Source organism: Orycteropus afer, unplaced genomic scaffold (assembly GCF_000298275.1).
Source record: "Orycteropus afer afer isolate SDZICR_OR568_19922 unplaced genomic scaffold, OryAfe1.0 scaffold00039, whole genome shotgun sequence".
NCBI lineage: Eukaryota > Metazoa > Chordata > Mammalia > Tubulidentata > Orycteropodidae > Orycteropus > Orycteropus afer.
Window position 1 is genome coordinate 1871197 of NW_006921626.1, and position 7792 is coordinate 1878988.

General features: G+C 40.6%; 1 protein-coding gene across 1 annotated transcript in view; it reads right to left on the reverse strand.

Moving 5' to 3' along the window:
• EPRS1 (glutamyl-prolyl-tRNA synthetase 1) overlaps window positions 1-7792 on the reverse strand; it is a 118757-nt gene that overhangs the window by 11460 nt on the left and 99505 nt on the right. The gene's annotated exons all lie outside the window — the stretch shown is intronic.

Below are 7792 nucleotides of genomic sequence, written 5' to 3' on the forward strand. Positions count from 1 at the left end.
CCTCCAAATGATTTTGAGTTTTGTTCCACATTGTTCTCCCTTTCTATGCAGGATCTCCTATATTCCTTCCAAGTGGATGACAGTGGTAGCCAGGAACCATCTAGTTCTTCTGGTCTCATAGTTGCATAGGCTGCAGATCGGATGCTGTACCAGTCGCTAGGACTAATTGTTTCCATTAATTTTGGTTTTCTTCATTCTTCTTTGCTCTGGATGAGAGACCCATAGTTGCATCTAGATGGCAGCTTACTAGCTTTTAAGATCCCAGTCGCTGCTCGACAAAGTAGGAGGTGGAACAATGTTTTGTATAGTATGTTATGCCAATTGAGCTTGATGTCCCCTATGACTATGGTCCCAAGCCCGCAGGTTCAATTACCCGGTCCCTCTGGGTAGCTGGCTGTGATCAAGCAATGACCACAACCTTGCCCCTTGTCAGCACTACTATACACCTGGGAATTCTGATCATTCACATAAAGTTATAAGACCACTGTAAAAAGCAGTATTTCTGAAATAGAAACCTACACTAACAAAAAAGGAGCTCTGGTTTTGGTGGTCTAGTGGTTAAGGCATTTGGCTATTACCCAAAGGTCAGTGGTTAGAACCCACCAGCTGCTCTGCAGAAAAAAGATGAAGCAGTCTGTTTCCATAAAGATTTACAGCCTGGGAAACCCAATGGAGATCACTATGAGTTAGAATCGACTAGATGGCAGTGAGTTTGGGTTTGTTTGCTTGTTTATACCAATAAGAAGGCACAAACCTAAAGAAAAAAATCTGCTATGTGAGTGGTTCTGAGCTAAGGATCCTCTTAAATGGGAAAACATAATGGAGAAATTATCAAATCAGCCTTCCCAACTTTTCTTACAAAATAGTACACATAGAAAATTATACAGGATTCAAAATGCTGTCTGAGGATTCAAAATGGCATCTCGTCAGTAGTCCCCATGCTAATTCCCTCTAGCATCTTAGTGCCTGAAAAACTAGGTGCAGCAGTTTGAATAGGGATTCTGGTGCTCTGAACAGCTCACTGAGTCGGAGTGTGCCAAACTCAGGGGAGTAGATTAGAAAGGAGAAAGGGGCAGGGGAAAAACAACAAAAACAGGGGAATCTGCCCTGCGGAGCATAAACCGGCAGGCAAGAAAGGCCAGCGGAGACCTTCCTGGGAGAGTGCTGATTGGCAGGTGAGAAGGGACATCAGAGATCTCCCTGGGTTAAGGGAGAAGGCGCACCACACCAGTGTACCAGTGGTCACCCCACAGATCTACCTTCAGCACCTGCTTTTATCGGTAAACTTGGGTCTGCTGAGTGCGAGCAGGCATTTCTCTGGCTCCGGCACTGCTGAAACCCAAGCAGAGAGATCCTTAATGCTGCAAGTAGGCGGGCCCTGGGAGGAACTCCCACAGTGGATCACGGAATGGGGCAGTTATCTTGGGTCAGCTTTTTGGCACAGCAGGGCCTCAAGAGAGGGGTTATTGCAAGTGTCCGAACCCTAACAACTGGAGTCTTTGCTGAACTTGAGCTGTGGGCCTGTGAATAACAGTACAACGTCATCAAAAGCAACCCGCTCAAAGCCCTAGAAACCGCTCCTGGCAACTTCTCTCTTCTCCTTCCACCTTCTCCGCCTATACCCTCACTCACCCAATAGAAAAATCACATTCAGCCACTATAATATCTGCTGGCTTGAATCCTAAACCCTCTTTACAACAGAGACCTACATCTACATTCTACACAGTGATTCCCTCATCACAAAGAAAACTGCAGAGCAATCCAGCACACCTGAATTAATAACCTAAAAAAAAAAACCCACCAGCTCCACCTTTTCAAAATATTATTAAATCATAAAACCAAGACAAAACAAATCAATACATAACCTACAGTTAAAGACAACCTCAAAATGTCTAGGAAACAACAGGAAACCTCAAATCAAACAAACAAAAAAAAATAGGACAAGGCATTAGAAGCAAAACCACAAACAAAGGTCTCATTAAACATGGAGGAAGAAGAGGTGATAAAATTATCTGAGAAGGAATTTAGAAGATATGTTTACAGAGCTTTACAAGAACCTAAGGAAACCCCAAACAGAAGCAAGGAAAACACAGTTCCCTGGAAGAACTCAGGAAAATCATTCAAGAACAAAATAACAAGATTAATGCACAAACAGAACACATACAAAAACAGCAGTTAGAAATCCAGAAGACAAATACCAAAATTACAGAATTACACAGTACAGTAGAAGCACAAAAGAGTAGCAAACAACTGGCTGAAGAATGCATTTCTCAACTAGAAGACAAATCCTTGGATACTAGTCTGTATGAAGAAAAATCAGAACAAAGATTTAAGAGAAATGAAGGAAACCTAAGAGTTATATGGGACAACATGAAAAGAAACAACATACGACTCATTGGAATTCCAGAACAAGAATAGGCAAAAAAAAAAAACACTGAGAAAATTGTAGAAGATCTACTAACAGAAAACTTCCCCCATATCATGAAGGAAGAAAAGATATTTGTCCAAGAAGCTCGTAGAACCTCATACAGAACAGATCCCAAAAGAAAAACACCAAGGCATATTATAATCAAACTCTCCAAAACCAAAGACAAAGAAAAAAATTTATGAGCTGCCCAGGACAAAAGAAATGTTACTTATATAATCAAACAGTTAGGCTGAGCTCCAATAACTCAGAAGAAACCATGCAGGCAAGAAGGCAATGGGACGGTATATATAAAACACTGAAGGAAAAGAACTTCCAACCAAGAATCTTACATCCAGCCAAGTTATCCATCAACTATGAGGGCGAAATCAAGGCATTCTCAGACAAATAGAAATTAAGGGATTTTGTGAAAAACAGACCAACCCTACAAAAAATGCTTAAGGAAGTCCTTCCAATAGAGAACCCACAACGGTGATCAATAAAATCAGGATATGGGACATCAACACTAAAACCAAATCAGAAATGGAAACTCAAAATAATACTACAAGACAATGTATACTAGGATTCAAAATGGTGTCTCATCAGTAATCACCACACTATTTCCCTCTAGCATCTTAGTGCTTAAAAAACTAGGTACAGCAGTTTGAATTAGGGATTTTGATGCTCTGAACAGCTCACTGAATCAGAGTGCACCAAACACAGAAGAGCAGAATTAGAGGAAAGGCACAGGGAGATTATTTGGGGAAGATCTACCCGGTGGAGGACGGATGGGCAGCCGAGAGAGGCCAATGGAAACTTCCCTGGGGCTGTCACTGACTGGCAGGCGAGGACGGCCAACTGAGATCTCCATGAGCCAAGGAAGAAGACACCCTGCGACCAAACCATCATCCCAGCAATCACCCCAAGGATCTACCTTCAACACCTGATTTTATTGGTAACTTGGGTTGGCTAGGTCCAAACGAGCACGCACAGCACCACTGAAACCCAAGTGGAGAGCTCCCTGGTGCTCCAGGAGGATGAGCTCACTCCCCCCTCAGTGGGTCACTGAGTGGGCTTGGGTCAGCTTGGGAGACAGAGAGGTCTGTGCTTGTCTTTGTCACTGATATTGGGACCATAGATTAATAGCAGGCACTCTCCTGACTCCAGCACAGCTGAAATCGTGTGCATTTTGGCACCACAGGTGGGCAGTATTGCAGACAAACTTCCGAGCCATTTGCAGTCTGGGAAGATTGCACCAGCACGGCGGGCAGATGGGGTGGAGAGGGGGGTGTCTGGGGTTGAGTGTGATCCCGGGAATTTGACTTGGATCGGCTTTTTGGCACCGAGGGGCCTCGGAGGCAGGGTCTTTGAGTGTGCCTGAGCCTGGCGGAAAGTGGCGACTCCCTAACTTTCCTGAAATTGAGCCGCAGACTTGTAAATAACTACATCATCAATCCAGCCCACGCAAAGCCCTAGAAACTGACCCTAGCAACACCAAGCTTTCCTTCTTCTGCTCCCACCTTCTCCACCAATAACTTCACTCATTCAATATAAGAAACAATATTCAGCCAATTACCATAAAACCTCCCGCTTTGAACTCTAAACCCTCTTTATGACAAACAGAAACACATATCCACATTCACACAGTGATTCCACCATCACAAAGAAAACTGCACAGCGACCCAGCATACCTGAATCAATAATAAAATAAAATACACCAGCTTCACCTTTTCAAAATATTAAACCATAAAACCAAGACAAAACAAATCAACACGTAACCAACAGTTAAAGACAACCTCAAAATGTCTAGGAAACCTCAAATCAAACAAAAAAAAGGACAAGGCATTAGAAGCAAAACCACAAACAAAGGTCTCATTATACATGGAAGAAGAGGAGGCAACAGAATTATCTGAGAAGGAATTTAGAAGATATGTTTATAGAGCTATACAAAAGCCTAAGGGAATCCCAAACAGAAACAAGAACACAGGCAGTTCCCTGGAGGAACTTAGGAAAATCATTGAGGAACAGAATATTAAGATGAATGCACAATCAGAATTCATACAAAAACAGCAGTTAGAAATGCAGAAAATGTCTATTGAAATGCAAACCATGAACAACAAAATGACAGAACTACACAACACAGCAGAAGTTCAAAAGAGCAGATTAGAACTAGCTGAAGAATGCATATCCCAACTAGAACACAAATCCCTGGACACTACACTGTATGAAGAAAAATCAGAACAAAGATTTAAGAGAAATGAAGAGAGCCTAAGAATTATATGCAATGACATGAGACGAAACAATGTAAGACTCACTGGAATTCCAGAACAAGAAGAGGCGAAAAAGACCACCGAGGAAATTGTAGAAGACCTGCTAGCAGAAAACTCCCCCCCATATCATGAAGGAAGAAAAGATGTTTGTCCAAGAAGCTCACAGAATCCCACACATGATAGATCCCAAAAGAAAAACACCAAGGAATATTATAATCAAACTTTCCGAAACCAAAGACAAAGAAAAAATTTTGAGAACTTCCCAGGAAAAAAGAAATATTACTTATAATAATCAAACAGTTAGGCTGAGCTCTGATTACTCAGCAGAAACCATGCAGGCAAGAAGGCAATGGGATGGCATATTAAAACTCTGAAGGAAAAAAAACTTCCAGCCAAGAATCCTATATCCAGCTCAGCCAAATTATCCATAAAATATGAGGGCAAAATCAAGGCATTCTCAGATAAACAGAAATTAAGAGACTTTGTGAAAACCAGACCAATCCTACAAGAAATGCTTAAGGAAGTCCTACCAATAGAGAACCCACAACAGAGATCAGTAAAACCAGGATATATGACATCAACTTTAAAACCAAATCAGGAATAGATACTCATAATAAGATGATTAAACATTCTACCTTAAAAACCAAGGAACTCAAGCAGCACACAACTGCAGCAACTAGCCTATCAGAGGGAATAATACTTCTAAGTACAGACCCTCAAATAGAGAGGAAAACACGACAATGTCTTTGCAGCACATACTGTTCTAAAAATGTAGAGACAAGAATATATTTCAAGGTAACCACAGAAAAGAGTAACAATTCTTCTAAGCAAATCCAGAAGGAAAACATATGGGGTTAATAAACACAAAATCAACTATAAAGAAGAAAAGGGAGAAAGCAATAGCCAACAAACTGAACTCAGCACAGAAATACACACGGGCCAAGGAATCACCAATGACACGACAAAAAACCACAACAGAATGACACCAGTCAACTCATAAGTATCACTAATTACACTCAATGTGACTGGACTAAATGCACCTATCAAGAGAAAGAAAGTGGCAGACTGGATAAGAAAAGAAGACCCATCGATATGCTGCTTACAAGAGACACACCTTAGACACAAAGATAAAAACAAATTAAGCATTAAGGGATGGAAAAGAATATACCAAGCCAATGGAAACCAAAAAAGGGCAGGGGTAGCAATTATGATTTCTGATAAAATAGACATTAAGGGGAAAAACATCTTAAGAGACAAGGATAGGCATTACATGATGCTGAAAGGGTAAATCGACAAAGAAGAGGTTACAATAATAAATATTTATGCACCCAGTGAAAATGCTTGAAAATACATGAAGCAAATATTAACTGAATCAAAAGGAATGATAGACAACTCTACATTGGTAGTGGGAGACTTTAACACACCACTTTCAAGGAGAGACAGGTCAACGGGAAAGAAGCTCAGCAAAGATACAGAAGAACTTAACAACACAATCAACCAACTGGAACTCAGAGACATATATAGAGTACTTCACCCAACAAAAACACAATTCACATTCTTTTCCAGTGCACATGGATCCTTCTCCAGAATACACCATATGCTAGGACATAAAACAAGCCGCAATAAATTCAAAAGCATTGAAATACTGCAAAGCACCGTCTCTCACCACAACACTATAAAACTGTAAATTAATAATAGGAAGAGCAAGAAAAAAGCATCAAACATATGGAAGCTGAACCACTCTTTGCTTAAAAACTAATGGGTTACAGAACAGATAAAAACTGAAATTAAAAAAATCCTAGAAACTAATGAGAATGAAGATACATCCTACCAAAACCTATGGGACACAGCAAAAGCAGTACTAAGAGGGCAGTTTATAGCAATAAATGCATACATCAAAAAAGAGGAAAGAAACAAAATCAACACTCTAACTTACCAACTACGACAACTAGAAATAGAACAACAAAAGAGTCCTATGGTATCTAGAAGCAAGGACGTAATAAAGATCAGAGTAGAAATAAATGAAACAGGAAAAAAAAAAAAAAAAACCATAGAGAAAATCAACAAAACAAAAAGCTGGTTCTTTGAAAAGAATTAATAAAATTGATAAATCATTGGCAGACCAACCAAAAAGAAGGAAAAGACCCAAATCACAAGAATTGTAAACAAAAATGGTGTCATCACAACAGAATCAACTGAAATAAAAAAGATACTGACAGAATATTATGAAAAACTGTATACCAGCTGAGTTCCGGCAAGATGGTGGACTAGGAAGAAAGACTCCATAGACCCTCTTCAACAAAGAAAAGGGAAACCAATTAACAAAGACACAGAAGACAATCCTGGACTCCTGAGCCTTGAAGGGGAGGATAAAGAAGTGGACTAAACCCCAACTAGGAAAAGAATTTGCATGAAAATACCAAAAAAGGAGACAGACTGAGCTGCGGTCTGGCAGCGATCTTGAGCAATCCTAAGGGCACAGCACAGACAGCTTGGAGATTGCTGAGTGGTGGGAAGACCTAAGAATTAACCTAAAACTCAGCCCTACTAGCCAGGGACTGCACAGAGGACTGCTCTAATGGCTGCAGAATAAATGGAGAAATTGAAGAGAAAGGTGGGCTGAGCTGTGGACTTCTGCCAGTCTGGAGGGCGCCACCATTTTGAATGTTTAAAAGTGGCTTGACTATTTTGGATATTTAAAGAGACAGTGCTCTCATAGATTCCTGGGGCTTAAGAACACATTCTGCTTGCCAGCAACCCCAAGGACACTCTGGATCTGCAAGACTGAAAAGTGCAACAATCCTCTTGTTATTCTTATATCCCACACCCGCTTGGTGAACGGAGGTGCGGCCATCCCCCACTCCCACCTACCTTCTGGGCCCACAAGAACTCCATTACAGTCTGTGTGCTCAGACGGAGACTGGATGCCCTACCCTATCATCCACCGATTTTTTTTTTCTTTTTTCTTTCTTTTTTCTGGTGATTAGTTTGCTTGTATTTGTCTGTTTTAAAACAACTATTATTAAAACTAATTTTGTCCTTTTTACTATTATTCTTATTCTTCCCTTCCCAGGTCCTACTTTTCAGCATTTTTTCTTTTCCCTGTTCCTGAATGAAA